At 41.2% G+C, this 15,430-nt stretch overlaps 1 protein-coding gene across 5 annotated transcripts in view; it reads right to left on the bottom strand.

The window, feature by feature from the left end:
• Positions 1-15,430, bottom strand: part of LOC118397711 (1-phosphatidylinositol 4,5-bisphosphate phosphodiesterase beta-4-like) — a 167,067-nt gene that overhangs the window by 108,431 nt on the left and 43,206 nt on the right. For all 5 annotated transcript variants that reach the window (XM_052470717.1, XM_052470711.1, XM_052470710.1 and 2 more), the window contains one exon: positions 9,693-9,769. The gene's annotated coding sequence lies outside the window, so the exon portion shown is untranslated. The remainder of the gene's footprint in view (positions 1-9,692; positions 9,770-15,430) is intronic.

The following is a 15,430-nucleotide window of genomic DNA, read 5'->3' as shown; positions in this document are numbered from 1 at the left end:
AGGTTGTTTGGAAACTTTTTGGCAAAATGCACAACTATTACTTCCCATTGCAAAAAAAAAATACTTTTCACAGTTAGCACACAAAGTAACCGGTGATCTAAAGTTTAAAGTGGAACTGACAGCGTTTTAACTACTTTGCAGATATGAAACAAACAGACAATCATAATATCACAACAACAACAAAAAAAATCACAGACCAACCAACTTCATGAGAGGTTTTAAAAATAGGAACCATTTGACTCAACGTGACGAGTCAAATATGACGTACAGTCGTGGCCAAAAGTTTTGAGAATGACACAAATATTAATTTCCAAAGTTTGCTGCTTCAGTGTCTTTAGATACTTTTGTCAGATGTTTCTATGGAACACTGAAGTATAATTAAAAGCCTTTCATAAGTGTCAAAGGCTTCTATTGACAATTACATGAAGTTGATGCAAAGAGTCAATATTTGCAGTGTTGACCCTTCTTTTTCAAGACCTCTGCAATCCGCCCTGGCATGCTGTCAATTAACTTCTGGGCCACATCCTGGCTGATGGCAGCCCATTCTTGCATAATCAATGCTTGGAGTTTGTCAGAATTTGTGGGTTTTTGTTTGTCCACCCGCCTCTTGAGGATTGGCCACAAGTTCTCAATGGGATTCAGGTCTGGGGAGTTTCCTGGCCATGAACCCAAAATATCGATGTTTTGTTCCCTGAGCCACTTAGTTATCACGTTTGCCTTATGGCAAAGGTGCTCCATCATGCTGGAAAAGGCATTGTTCGTCACCAAACTGTTCCTGGATGGTTTGGAGAAGTTGGTCTCGGAGGATGTGTTGGTACCATTCTTTATTCATGACTGTGTTCTTAGGCAAAATTGTGAGTGAGCCCACTCCCTTGGCTGAGAAGCAACCCCACACATGAATGGTCTCAGGATGCTTTACTGTTGGCATGACACAGATGGTAGTGCTCACCTTGTCTTCTCCGGACAAGCTTTTTCAGGATGCCCCACAATCGGAAAGGGGATTCAGAGAAAATGACTTTACCCCAGTCCTCAGCAGTCCAATACCTGTACCTTTTGCAGAATATCAGTCTGTCCATTATGTGTTTCCTGGAGAGAAGTATCTTCTTTGCTGCTCTTCTTGACACCAGGCCATCCTTCAAAAGTCTTTGCCTCACTGTGTGTGCAGATGCACTCACACCTGCCTGCTGCCATTCCTGAGCAAGCTCTGTACTGGAGGTGCCCTGATCCCGCAGCTGAATCAACTTTAGGAGACGGTCCTGAAGCTTGCTGGACTTTCTTGGGCGCCCTGAAGGCTTCTTCACAACAATTGAACCGCTCTTCTTGAAGTTATTGATGATCTGGTAAATGGTTGATTTAGGTGCAATCTTACTGGCAGCAATATCCTTGCCTGTGAAGCCCTTTTTGTGCAAAGCAATGATGACGGCATGTGTTTTCTTGCAGGTAAACATGGTTGACAGAGAAAGAACAATGATTCCAAGCACCACCCTCCTTTTGAAGCTTCCAGTCTGTTATTCAAACTCAATTAGCATGACAGAGTGATCTCCAGCCTTGTCCTCATCAACACTCACATCTATGTTAACGAGAGAATCACTGACATGATGTCAGCTGGTCCTTTTGTGGCAGTGCTGAAATACAGTGGAAATGTTTTTGGGGGGATTCGGTTCATTTGCATGGCAAAGAGGGACTTTGCAATTAATTGCAATTCATCTGATCACGCTTCATAACATTCTGGAGTATATGCAAATTGCCACCATACAAACTGAGGCAGCAGACTTTGTGAAAATGAATGTGTGTCATTCTGGCAGAATAGATGGATGCAGTTCAATGCATGATTTACATAATTCACCCAAACATTTCTTGGCAGTCCAACAAATATTGCTATCAGGTTGTAAATCACAGCTGGCCTGGTACATTGTTTTCTGCCTCCATTCAGGATGCACTGTTTCAGTTTCAATGACTCAATATTCTGGACAAAAACTGACAAATGTAACTAATGCTGGAAATGTCAATACAATCAAACTAACAAGGGCAATGACCCCAAATCATTCATAACGTGGCTAATAGGCTAGCGTATCTATTGTAGAAAGAAAAAAATACAGAGCCTAGCATTAGCTAGGAGGACGCCATGCCATGCCATGCCATTGGAGGAGTGGGTGAGTGATTGACTTTTTCCCCTCATATTGTTTTCCAGTGGCTATACACAACTATAGATGCAGGACTCATTTGGTTAGCTACCAAGAACTTGAACGACTGTTATCCAGTTAGCATATATCTTGCCATATTGCATCTTCACCCCAAAGCCCTTGCTTGGAAGTGTACTTCGCCAGACTGCCAAGAATCGTGCCCTCATCCAGGCCAAGGTGGCGAGACACAGTAGTGATGACACCATAGGCCTTGTTGATATCTGCACCAGACAGGATGCTCTTGCCAACATACATGAGGTCCAACATGTCTGGGCTTCAGGCAGAAGTCTTTACGCTTTTTGATGGATTTCAGAACTGTAGTTTCCTCTGCTTGGAGCCACAGTGAAGTGTTACGGAAGTGTTAGGGCAGTACAGATTTCTTCTCTTACATCTGCAAGCAGAGTCTGAACATCAGACAGGATAGCATTGTCTCCCTCAATCCGTGCAATGGCTCCTGCAATAGGTTTTAGGAGTTTCAGGCTGCTGAAAAATACATCATCCAGGAGGATCCTCTTGATGGGGCTGTCCATATCGGCAGACTGTGACATGGCCATTTCTTGGAGAGACTCCTTCCCCTCCAGAAGACAGTCAAACATGATGACAACACCACCCCAGCAACGGGTGTTGCTGGGGAGATCAATGTGGTGCTCTTATTCTTCTCACTTTGCTTAGTGAGGTAGATTGCTGCTATAACTTGATGACCCTTCACATACCTAACCATTTCCTTGGCTCTCATGTAGTGTACCCATTTTTTTCAGTGCCATGATGTCCTTGAGGAGCAGATTCAATACATGAGCAGCACAGCCAATGGGTGGGATGTGAGGGTAGTACTTTAGACCAAGCAGCCTTCATGTTCACAGCAGTGTCTGTCACCAGTGCAAATACCTTCTGTGGTCCAAGGATATTGATGTCTGCCTTCAGCTCATCTGCAATGTAGAGACCGGTGTTGTCTCTTGTGTCTGTGCTCTTACAGAATACTGGTTGAGTGGTGGAGATTTTGTAGTTAATTATTCCTTGCCCATGAACATTTGACCACCCATCAGAGAGGATTGCAATACAGTCTGCTTTCTCTATGATTTGCTTGACCTTTACTTGAACTCTGTTGAAATATGCATCCAGCAAATGAGTAGATAAAGCATGTCTGTCTGGTTGGAGGAGTGTATGCTGGGTGAAGAACATTCAGAAATCTCTTCCAATACACATTGCCTGTGAGCATCAGAGGTGAACCAGTTGCATACACAGCTCGAGCAAAACATTCATCAGCGTTTCTCTGACTACGTTCCTTCATTGAGTTTTTTTTTTAAAACGTATGATTCCAGGAGGACCATGAGCTGTTGCTATCGATAAGGTGTCTAAATTCATCATTTTCACCTCAAATAGAAGTAGAGGGACTTTTGTCAGAGGTTGCTTGTTGTTATCTCTTAAGGAACTTTATGCAATTGACCAGATGATTCTGCATCTTTCTTGCATTCTTCACATATGATTTGGCACAGTATTTGCAAATGTACACAGATTTTCCTTCTACATTAGCTGCAGTGATATGTCTCCACACATCAGATAGTGCCCTTGGCATTTTCCTGTAAAGATTAGGAAAAAATACCAAATACAATTCCATGTACAGAAAAATAGTTAAGCAGTTAGATTAAACAACTGCTTTGTAAGATACATGTTTTAAAATGGAAACAGGTGAATTAACACTCCTCAGTTAGTAGGCTCACATGGTAGCAAAATCTAACTCGTAGACATTGTTAACAAGTTAGAAATGACTTAAACACACTTTGCTGTAGGCTACTATTTACTAGTTAACAAAAAAATGATGTATGTCATATAAAATATATTCACTCCACCCAGTATTGTAATCAAAACGTATCAGAAAGCATGTAGTCCTTGGCTCAGACAGTGTAGTAGTGTGAACTCAATAGCATCTCATTAGTGTGCAATATCTTGAGAATCAGCTGTACATGTGATGGAAGAGTGCACTGCACATGTGATGGAATAAAATCACTGTGCATGCAGAGGGTTGCAATTCTATTGAATTGGGGATAGTTTAACCAAAATATGCCGCAAAACCTAAGAATTGCCTTATGTGTATCCCACAAAAAAAGGTTAACTGTTATAGGTTAATGTTTTTGATGAATTTAAGCAAAATTCCCCAAATTCCCGGGCTTAACTTCTCATGGAAATTTTAGGAAAATAATTCAGACATTTTCCAGTAAGTTTCCAACTCTTTGCAACCCTACAGCTGAAAACGTTTGAGAGGGTTTATCTAATGTTCCTTCGTTAGAGTTTAGCTCTTCTTGCTCTGGCTAGCATTAGTTGATGATCTTGTTGTTGTTGATGTGCATAACTGAGGGAGAGAGAACCTACCGTTTCATGGTTGTTTGATCAATAGGACTGTAAAGTTACCAAATGTACCGTGATTTTGACATATTTACAGAAATCCATTCAGGTGTATTTTGAGGTTTTTGGCGAATGTGTTATAATGATCTCAAGTCACGCTGTTGCAACTGCCTGTTCAGTTCTACACAGTCCAGTTCAAATTGAATGATGGCAGGCCCGAGTGGCAAATGGCTTGTTTGTAGAAAGGCCTACTGTAGATCTGATTGGCTGGCTATAGCTCAACGGTCTGTGTAGACTCAGGTCCTGGACAAGGTTTTATTTATGTAAGTGTCTATTAATTGTCCTGAACACAATATTTCACGAAAGTTATTTTCAACAAGATGGCTAACAACAGCAAGTTCGCTCAACAGAAGAGGATTATTTGAAACTTAACTTCTTGTTGAAAGTTATTCTTGAAAAGGGAGAAGCTAACAAATTAGCAACAACATCCTCTTTGATAACACCTACTGCAGCTGCTGCAAACTAGCCGACAACAAAAGCTAGCTAGCTAGACCATGGTAAAACTACTGCTCGCTATCGTACAGTGACCTGTTGACCTTTGAGAAGGTAGAAGTTTCTATAAGTTGTTTGTAAAAACATTCCCACCCATTAAATCAAAATGTGATTGGTTGATTCCACTATCATTCAAAATGTTTGCCCTAATACAATTCAATGGAAGATGCCTTTATCTAGCTTTTGATGGCTTAGCCAATGGCTGACTTAGCTAACTAGATGCATCTCCCCAGAGACCAGAAAAGAAAATCCGGATTGGATATTGTTTTCTCTTCAGTGTGGCTCGTTGTCCATTCCAAAAAAAACTGAACAGATTAAGTCAGAACATCATTTAAAATAATTATATTGCTATCATTATTATATTACTATAATCATTATTTTATAAATCCTTAACCCTTCTCTGAAGATGTAAGAGGCCCCTTGTTCCCCACTGTGTTTGGGTTAGTAATAATTTGTGACTCGTTTCAGGAAACTAGGCGTATGCGCTACTTCACAGGAGAGTTATTTGAATGTAAACTTTTATTTTTTTACAAAATGCATTTTTGGGCAGAAATGCCTTCTGGAACATGTGAACTTTCATGTGCCTTAATAACAAACTTGTATGTCATACATAACTACAAATACAATTGTTAAATTACAAGCCTAGTTGGTTTAGCCACGGAAAAAGTCAGGAACCTTCCCGCTAGCCATGATTGTCTGAGATAATGGATGGGCTGGACATGCTGAGAGATGAGTTCGGATTAGTCTGCCATGTAGCACGCTTCTGTCTATAACATGAGATAGTCAGTCAGTATGTGTAGGTAATCTTTTCGAACTCAGATTTTTTTTAAAGATATCACGTAATAGAACTGCAAAAGTGTTGCTCTCGACCTTTCTTGAGGACCGAGTTTTTAAACTAGTGGAATGCCCGGTGGAATTAAAGTATGATAGCTAAGGAGATGGAAAAAGTTCTGGCGTTTGATTGCAAATATGCAGAGGGAGTCGAAAAGAGAACACACAGAAGGCTGTTGTATAAAACACCTGTGTCCGGATTACATTCAAACTAAAGGCAACCATGGCATCCGTGACACAGAGTGAGAAGCGTCAGAAAGTAGTTTTGTCAAGTCAAAGTGAACTGTAGGCTAGCTAACGTTAGCTGGCTGGCTCGCTAGCTAACGCTACGTGTATGATCTGTTTAGTAATATTATTCATATCTCAGAGCCATTTGCATTGCTAGTAATAGCCTAATGTTGGCTAGCTAACTAACATTGAACCGAGTTGGATAGCTACATGCAGATTCATGCAGGGTAGTAACGTTATGAGTTGGGATTATGGTTCATTGTTTAGCTAGCTAGCTACATGTCTAAACAAAAGACTCCACTATGCAAGTAACCATTTCAATAGAATGTTTTATCATGTCACTGCGACAACTATCGATAGACGTAGCTGGTAAATTCGCTCTGGCTATCTACTCCTATTTCAGAGCACTCTCGTCTGAGTGTGCCAGAGCGCAGAATAACTGGCAAATTTATGAACGCTCAACACCTGTTGAATATGGCCGGTGCAAGAAAACGTCAGCAAAAAACTGCAATTCAATTGTTGCCAGTGTCACAGTTTCATTCACCAAAGCTCTGGATAACATAAAAACAACCTAACCAGCTATGCTAGGTTGGGTAAAATCGTCAGAGTGAGCTGTTCTCCCATTTGTGTCTGGAAGTAGCTAGCAAGCTAGCCAATGTTAGTTTGGGTGCTTGACTGCTGTTGTTAGGTGAGAACGCTCGGATCAACCCTACTCCTCGGCCAGAGCGTCCAGTGTGCACACTGAACGCTCCGAGAGCGAAACGCTCCGAGTTTTACGAACGGACATTGTGACAACCTTCTGAGTTTACGAACACCCAGAGCGCACTCTGGTACTCCAGATTGAATTTACGAACACACCCGTAGTATAAACCAGCGTTGAGTCTTGAAATCTTTGGTTGTTTAGTACATGGCCTCATGTGAGTCCTTAAAGAGATGGGTGGGGCTAAGGCTTAAGTGGGTGTGAACGATGCTGAATGGGTGTCGAAGAAAGAAGAGCTCTTTAGGTTTACAAAAACATTCAAGGGCAATTTTCTCAAAAATGAGGTTACAAGTTTATCAATTTTCAAAAGCAGAATTACTTTCCCATTGTTCCTCAACTCTAGTGTATTATATACCATTTTCTAGCTCTGTGTCTTTACTTTTATCCAATGTAAAAAACACAATTTCAAATTTTGCTACATAAGACCAAATTGAGCCAGTCGGTCACATTTGTAGAGTGGCTCTATTTTCCCTCAGTATGCATTTTTTCACTATTTAGAATGTCTAAAGAATCCATATGTTGTTCTGAAATATGAGCACAGAAATACTGGACATTTTGAAATCTTGTTATGGTGCTGATTTGACAAAATTGCAATCGTGGTCTTGAATTGGAATCGCATATTTCTGGTTTCGGTCTTGAAACTGTCTCGGACCCCTTGTCCCCCCCAATCTTGGATCGGTCTCGCTTTAGGTGGTCTCGAACACAACACTACTGGTAGGCCTCATGTTTGGTTTCTTCCATCCCCAAAGTCTTTCTCTCCTTTCACCAAATACTTCTATGGATTTATGAAGATGAGTAGATATTTTGAAATAATGATTGGTATCACAAATGGCAGTTTACTTGAAACATCTCGTGGATCTCTAACCTCTAAGTACTACTTTTAAAGTAGTAAGTCAGTATAGCTTAGGGGTGTGCACATTAAAACGTTTAAACGAAGTTGGGATCCCTAACCAAAAACAGTTCACTTATCACAAAACATGTTATTTTCCTTGTTATAACCGATAGGCTATTAAGGCATGGGGAAGTTGTGTAATTCAAGTAAAACCAGAGCGGAAGAGGCAAACTTTAGGCTACTTGGTGAATTTGCAAGGCATGCAAGACAAGATATTGCGAGATGCAAATTACCAAACATATGAGCACGCTTCTACTTCTCTCTCCCTCACACTGTCCTGCCTGCTCTGTCTCTTTGCTAATGATGCAAGTGAGTGTTTAGTCTTCTGTCTGTTGTGTGTAGAATATCCTAGCCTAGGGCCATCCGAGTGGCGCAGCGGTCTTTGGCCAGGGGGCTTTACTTAGCTCTAGTGACTCCTTGTGGTGGGCTGGGCGCCTGCAAGCTGACTTCTGTTCGTCAGTTGAACGGTGTTTCCTCCGACACATTGGTGCTTCTGGGTTAAGCCAGCGGGTGTTAAGAGGCTTGGAGACGTGGCTTGGCGGGTCAACCTTTTTTTAGGATGCAAGACTAACTTTGCCTCTCCCTTTGGGGAGTTGCAGCGATGAGACAAGATCGCAATTGGATATCACAAAATTGGGGAGAAAAAGGGGTTAAAATGTATTTTTTTAAATATTAATAAATAACGAATATCCTAGCCTATTCATCACACCAATGTTTTCAATCTTGCGAGCTTGGGGGTAGCCTACTCTTCATTTGTCACGTATACTGCCTCTCCAGCCTCAAGGTCATCAGTCTGCTGATTATCTCGCACACTTGTCACCATCATCTCGCGCACCTGCGCCTCATGACACTCACCTGGAGTCCATCACCTCCTTGATGATCTTCCCTATATCCGACACTCCCCTTGGCTCTTTCCTCAGGTGTTATTGACTTTTCATGTCGGTGCGTTGGTTGTGTTTCGTGTTCATTGTTTATTTAAAACACTCACTCCCTGAACTTGCTTTCCGACTCTCAGCGCACTCGTTACATAATGTTTGCCTCATGAAATTACAGTAGACTACTGGTAGCCTGTATGTATTTCGCTTTTCAGACTAAATGGAATGTGGCCCTTTGGAAGCCCCTTGGCTATGGTATGTTTGTTTGTCTGTCTGTTAGGGTAGGCTATACTACGTTTTTTTAAATGCCGACACAAAACCTTCTCTGGTGATATGACCGGCCATTTTACGTGTCTCTAAAGGAATGCCACTAATGAAGCAGGACTAAAATCCATCACTAAGCAACCAGAAGTGTCATACTAATCATTTTGAGCTGCTGCGCACAGCCAGTTTGCCTGCGTGCAGACCACTCTCTCCTAAAAAAGTACTTTAATGTTTGTTAAATACCGTGACATACCAAGACATTTAGTAGAAATACCATTTAAAAAAACAACACAGCAGCACATCAATCAGCTACATTTATTGTTGTCAGAGAAATGAAACTGAACATTTTACGCCGGAGCAGAATTCTGCTGTCTGAAAAGGTACAAGACCGGATGCAGCACTTTTTGAAATTGTCTGAAAAGTTATCAGTTGTCACTATCGACATGTTACTGTTGCTGCGTTCTGCCTGTAAAGGGTTGCAGTAGATAGAACATAATTGCCTGGTCCTAGAGGTGATACACACGTAATAGGACCATTATTCTGCATTGTACATTTAATTATTTTTCTTATTGTTTAACTATAATTTAAAAAAGAGCTGTTTAAACGTTAAGCACAATTGTCCATTTGTATCCCAAGTACAGCTGATGTGACCAAGTAGAGACGAGTAGTAGTAGTAGTAAGTAGAGTATAGCTGACAAGTGTAGAATAGTAGGATCAAGTAGAGGAGTAGTATAGTATATTATAGTAAGGTATAGTATAGTTCTTACCAGACAGACAGAGGGGCAGTGAACTGGGAAGAGGAGGGCAGCACACTGGAGAGCGGAGGACACCACTGGACCACGTTCTGTACACAGAGAGAGAGAGAGAGAGAGAGAGAGAGAGAGAGAGAGATGGTGAGATGGTGAGAGAGAGATGGTGAGAGAGAGAGATGGTGAGAGAGAGAGATGGTGAGAGAGAGAGAGAGAGATGGTGAGAGAGAGAGAGAGAGAGAGAGATGGTGAGAGAGAGAGAGATGGTGAGAGAGAAAAAGAAAGAGGGAAGAAAATATATTTTCTGAATGTTCTCCCACTCACAAGATAGAGATATTCTGCTAGTAGTTACAGTAATAACATGTCTGATTATTGAGGATGGCTCTAATGCCTCCAGAAAAAAAACACTGTGTTGACATTTAGTTCACACATCCTCAAATACTCATCTATGCATATGGGCTGCTGCATTTGAACATTTTCATCATACCTCTCCCTCTGCCTTTCTGAAAAATAAACTTTGAATAACAAGCTGTTTGGTAATGCATGTTCCCTAACCAAGAATAGCTGCTGGAAATGAGCTGGAAAATCACAAAACTGGTGCTACATCTGCCGATTAGCAGAGGTAGAGGGGGACGGGGAGAGAGACAAAGCACAATTAGGACGATACCAGCAAATAATCAAAATCCAGAAAAAAGAGCCAATAAATTCTACAACCAACAAAAAGGAATTGATTCCCAAGCCTTCCATGACAAACCTTACCCTCATAGGTACGCGCAATGCCGTTGGTGGTACGCCAAATAAAAAAGTGATTAAGCTTTTTCTTTTATACAATAAAATTGCCTCGTTTCACTGGCAAAAATAAAATGTAACCATCTAGTGTTCAGCGAAATAACAACAATGTCAAATACAGGTAGCCTAGTCAAATAATTAACATCCAATCACATTAATTGTTACTCTCTCGTGGGAACTCCACTAACGGTCCATATGTAGCCAGACGTAGCTGCTGCTCATGGTATCTGTACTGATGGTGCAAAAGCCATGACACGGAGACATAGTGGACTGGTAACACGTGCAGGCAGTTGCTCCCGACACCACTTGGGTACACTGCAGCATCCACCGAGAGGCTCTTACTGCCAAGGGAATGCCTGACAGCTTGAAAGACGTTTTGGACAATACAGTGAAAATGGTTAACTTTGTTAAAGCAAGGCTCCTGAACTCTCGTGTATTTACTGCACTATGTAATGATATGGCCAGCGGTCATGTAACGCTTTTAGAACATACAGAAGTGCACTGGTTGTCAAGAGGCTAAGTATTGACCCTTTTTTTTTTTGATTCGGGCAGCAACCATGTAACGCTTTTACTGGTTATCAAGGGGAAAAGTATTTAATGTAGAGACGAGCTTGAAATTGTCTTTACTGACCATCATTTTCACTTGTCTGACTGCTTGCATGACTGGCCTATCTGGGTGATGTTTTTTCTCGCCTGAATGATCTGAATCTAGGATTACAGGGCTTCTCCGCAACTATATTCAATGTGCGGGACAAACTTGAGGCTATGATTAAGTTAAAGCTCTTCTAAGTCTACATTAACAAGGACAACACACTGGTCTTTCTATCATTGTATGATTTTTTCTTTTGTGCAAATGAACTCAAGCTTACGGACAATGTCAAATGTGATATAGTGAAGTACTTTTCCCGACACAAACAACTGGATTCATTATCCATTTCATGCCCTGCCTCCAGCCCACTTACCGATATCTGTACAAGAGAGCCTCATCGCAATTGCAACAAGCGGTTCTGTGAAAATTACATTTAAATCAGAAGCCACTGCCAGATTTCTGGATTGGGCTGCGCTCAGAGTATCCTGCCTTGGCAAATCAAGCTGTTAAGACATGGATGCCCTTTGCAACCACGTACCTATCTATGTGAGAGTGGATTCTCGGCCCTCACTAGCATGAAAACTAAATACAGGCACAGACTGTGTGTGGAAAATTATTTAAGACTGAGACTCTCCAATATAACCCATCATTGCAGTTATGTGCATCCCTTCAAGCACACCCTTTTCATTAACCTGTGGTGAGTTATTCGCAATTTTCGATGGACAAATAAGGTGTTAAATGTCAAATGGTTAAATAAAGAGCAAAATTATTGATTATTAATATATTATTATTTGTGCCCCGGTCCTATAAGAGCTCTTTGTCACTTCCCATGAGCCGGGTTGTGACAAAAGCTCACACTCATTCTTGTTTAATGTCACGTCCCTGACCATTAGAAGCCTGTATTTTCTATGGTAGAGTAGGTTAGGGTGTGACTGGGGGGCTGTTCTAGTTTATATTTTCTATGTGGGGTTCTAGGTTTGATTTTCTATGTTGGTGATTTGTATGATTCCCAATTAGAGGCAGCTGGTTATCGTCGTCTCTAATTGGGGATCATACTTAAGTAGCATGTTTTCCACCTGTGAGTTATGGGATATTGTTTATGTTTAGTTGCCTGTTAGCACTGCATTGTCGTCACGGTTCGTTTATTCTTTATTGTATTTGCTTAAGTTTCACTTTATTCATTAAAAGTACGTGGAACTCTACGTACGCTGCGCCTTGGTCCGACCATCATTATTACGAACAATGTGACATTTAAGAATGAGGCAAAGACGGACGGAGCAAAGTACAGAGAGATCCTTGATGAAAACCTGCTCCAGACTGCTCAGGACTTCAGACTGGGGGTAAAGGTTCACCTTCCAACTGGACAATGACCCTAAGCACACAGCCAAGACAACGCAAGAGTTGCTTTGGGACAAGTCTTTTGAATGTCCTTGAGTGGCCCAGCCAGAGTCTGGACTTGAACCCGATCGAACATCCCTGGAGAGATCTGAAAATAGCTGTGGAGCGACGCTCCCCATACAACCGGACAGAGCTTGAGAGGATCTGCAGAGAAGAATGGGAGAAGCTCCTCAAATACAGGTGTGCCAAGCTTGTAGCGTCATACCCAATAAGACTCGATGCTGTAATCGCTGCCAAAGGTGCTTCCACAAAGTACTGAGTAAAGGATCTGAATACTTATGTAAATGCAATATTTCTGTCTTTTTTTAAATATAAATTCACAAAAATGTCAAACTGTTTTTGCTTTGTCATCATGGGGTATTGTGTGTAGATTGATGAGGGGGAAAAAACTATTTAATCAATTTTAGAATAAGGCTGTAACATAACAAAATGTGGAAAAAGTCAAGGGGTCTGAATACTTTATGAATACACTGTATATTAGGTGAAATACCACAGTGTGCCATCACAGCAGCAATATTTGTGACCTGTTGCCACAAAAAAAAGGGCAAACAGTGAAGAACAAACACCGTTGTAAATTCAACCCATATTTATGGTTATTTATTTTTCCTTTTTGTGCTTTAACAATTTGCACATCATTACAACACTGTAATATAGCCATAATATGACATTTGAAATGTTTCTATTCCTTTTAAACATTCGTGAGCGTAATGTTTACTGTTAATTTTTGCTTGTTTATTTCACAATTATTTATTTCACTTGCTTTGGCAATGTAAACATATGTTCCCATGCCAATAAAGCCCTTTGAATGGATTCGAGAGAGAGGGACAGATAGAAGGGGATGGGGAGAGAGACAGAGAAACAGACAGAGAGAGAGAGAGACAAAGAATGGAAAAGAGTGCATCCCAGAGTTCATAGTTTCCAGTTCAATGGGCCTCTCTGCCTCAACAGTGTGCAATTCACTTCACCTCTCTTCATCTCTCCTCTCTGCCACTCTCAGGCCGATCAACAGTCCACCTCCACAGCCCATCAAACCAACTCCACGTGGATATAGCTAGGTAACTAGATGTTAAATACGTCAAGCAGATCCACTCAGTGAAGTGGCTTTCACTGGCCTCTCCAGTTGGAGAGCAGATAGTTGAGCAGACAGGCACCAAAAAAGGTAGGCAAATCTAGGCAAGTCACATATATAGGCTAATATTTATGTTAGACAGTGAGTGTTTTGGTGGGAACATGGCACTAAGCCAACGGGGTGGTGAGAGAGGGGGAGAAAGAGAGTAAAAACCCAGCAAACCAAAATTGGTTATGTGAAAGTACCCATAACAGTCGTTAGGTCGTTGGCAAGTCATAACACAAGAACTGTTCAGTCGTGGTGAAGATTATAGAACGTTTGAAGAAAACATTCGACCTGATGTCGCAAGAACATTCCTAGAACACATTTAATATGTTCGTTAAAAAAGGTTCCCAGAATGTTTCATTGGGTTGTGGGAACAGTCTGGTGAGAGCATTGTGGGGACACCACAAAAGATACAGTGGCAAGAAAAAGTATGTGAACCCTTTGGAAATACCTGGATTTCTGCATACATTGGTCAAGAAATTTGATCTGATCTTCATCTAGATCACATCAATAGACAAACACAGTCTGCTTAAACTAATAACACATTGAACACACTGTGTAAGCATTCACAGTGCAGGGTGGAAAAGGTATGTGAACTCTTGGATTTAATAACTGGTTGACCCTCCTTTGGCAGCAATAAACTCAACTAAACATTTTCTGTAGTTGGGGATCAGACCTGCATAATGGCCAGGAGAAATTTTGGACCATTCCTCTTTACAAAACAGTTTCAGTTCAGCAATATTCTTGGGATGTCTGGTGTGAACTGCTCTCTTGAGGTCATGCCGCAGCATCTCAAATCAGGTTGAGGTCAGGACTCTGACTGGGCCACTCCAGAAGGCATATTTTCTTCTGAAGCCATTCTGTTGTTAATTTACTTCTGTGTTTTGAGTCTTTGTCCTGTTGCGTCACCCAACTTCTGTTGAGCGTCAATTGGCGGAGAGATAGCCTAACATTCTCCTGCAAAATGTTTTTTGATAAACTTGGGAATTCATTTTTTCCATCAAAGATAGCAAGCTGTCCAGGCCCTAAGGCCCCAAACCATGAGGCTCCCTCCACCAAACTTTACAGTTGGGATGAGGTTTTGATGTTGGTGTGCTGGGCCTTTTTATCTCCACACATTGTTGTGTGTTCCTTCCAAACAACTCAACTGTAGTTTCATCTGTCCACAGACTATTTTGCCAGTAGCGCTGTGGAACATCCAGGTGCACTTTTGCAAACTTCAGACTTGCAGCAATGGGTTTTTTTGGACAGCAGAGGCTTCTTCCGTGGTGTCCTCTCATGAACACCATTCTTGTTTAGTGTTTTACGTATCATAGACTCGTCAACAGAGATGTTAGCATGTTCCAGAAACAAGGCAGCTCTAACCAACATCTCCAATCTCGTCTCATTGATTGGACTCCAGGTTACCTGACTCCAATTAGCTTTGGATAAGTCATGAGCCTAGGGGTTCACATACTTTTCCCAACCTACACTGTGAATGTTTAAATTACAGATTCAATATAGACAAGAAAAATACAATCATTTGTGTGTAATTAGTTTAAGTACACTATATTTGTCTATTATTGTGACTTAGATGAAGATCAGATCAAATTTGATGACCAACGAATGCTGACAAAACAGAGGTTCCCAGAACAACAAAGGAAAGTACTGATATTTGGGTTATTCACAATCACTTCATACATCCTCTTAAATTGCTGCATACTTCTGGACCCATATTTACACACTAGGATCACTTTTGCTTTTCAGATTATGAAAAATAATCCAGGGGGTCGACCATATCAATCCATAGCGTCTCAGGCAGCGGGATTCTGATATTTTTTCCTACTAATTGGTCTTTTGACCAATCACATCAGATCTTTTCACATC

The sequence above is a fragment of the Oncorhynchus keta genome, chromosome 19 (genome assembly GCF_023373465.1).
Source record: "Oncorhynchus keta strain PuntledgeMale-10-30-2019 chromosome 19, Oket_V2, whole genome shotgun sequence".
Lineage (NCBI taxonomy): Eukaryota > Metazoa > Chordata > Actinopteri > Salmoniformes > Salmonidae > Oncorhynchus > Oncorhynchus keta.
The sequence above is the reverse complement of the archived record's forward strand: the minus strand, read 5'-3'. Positions and strand labels throughout refer to the sequence as shown.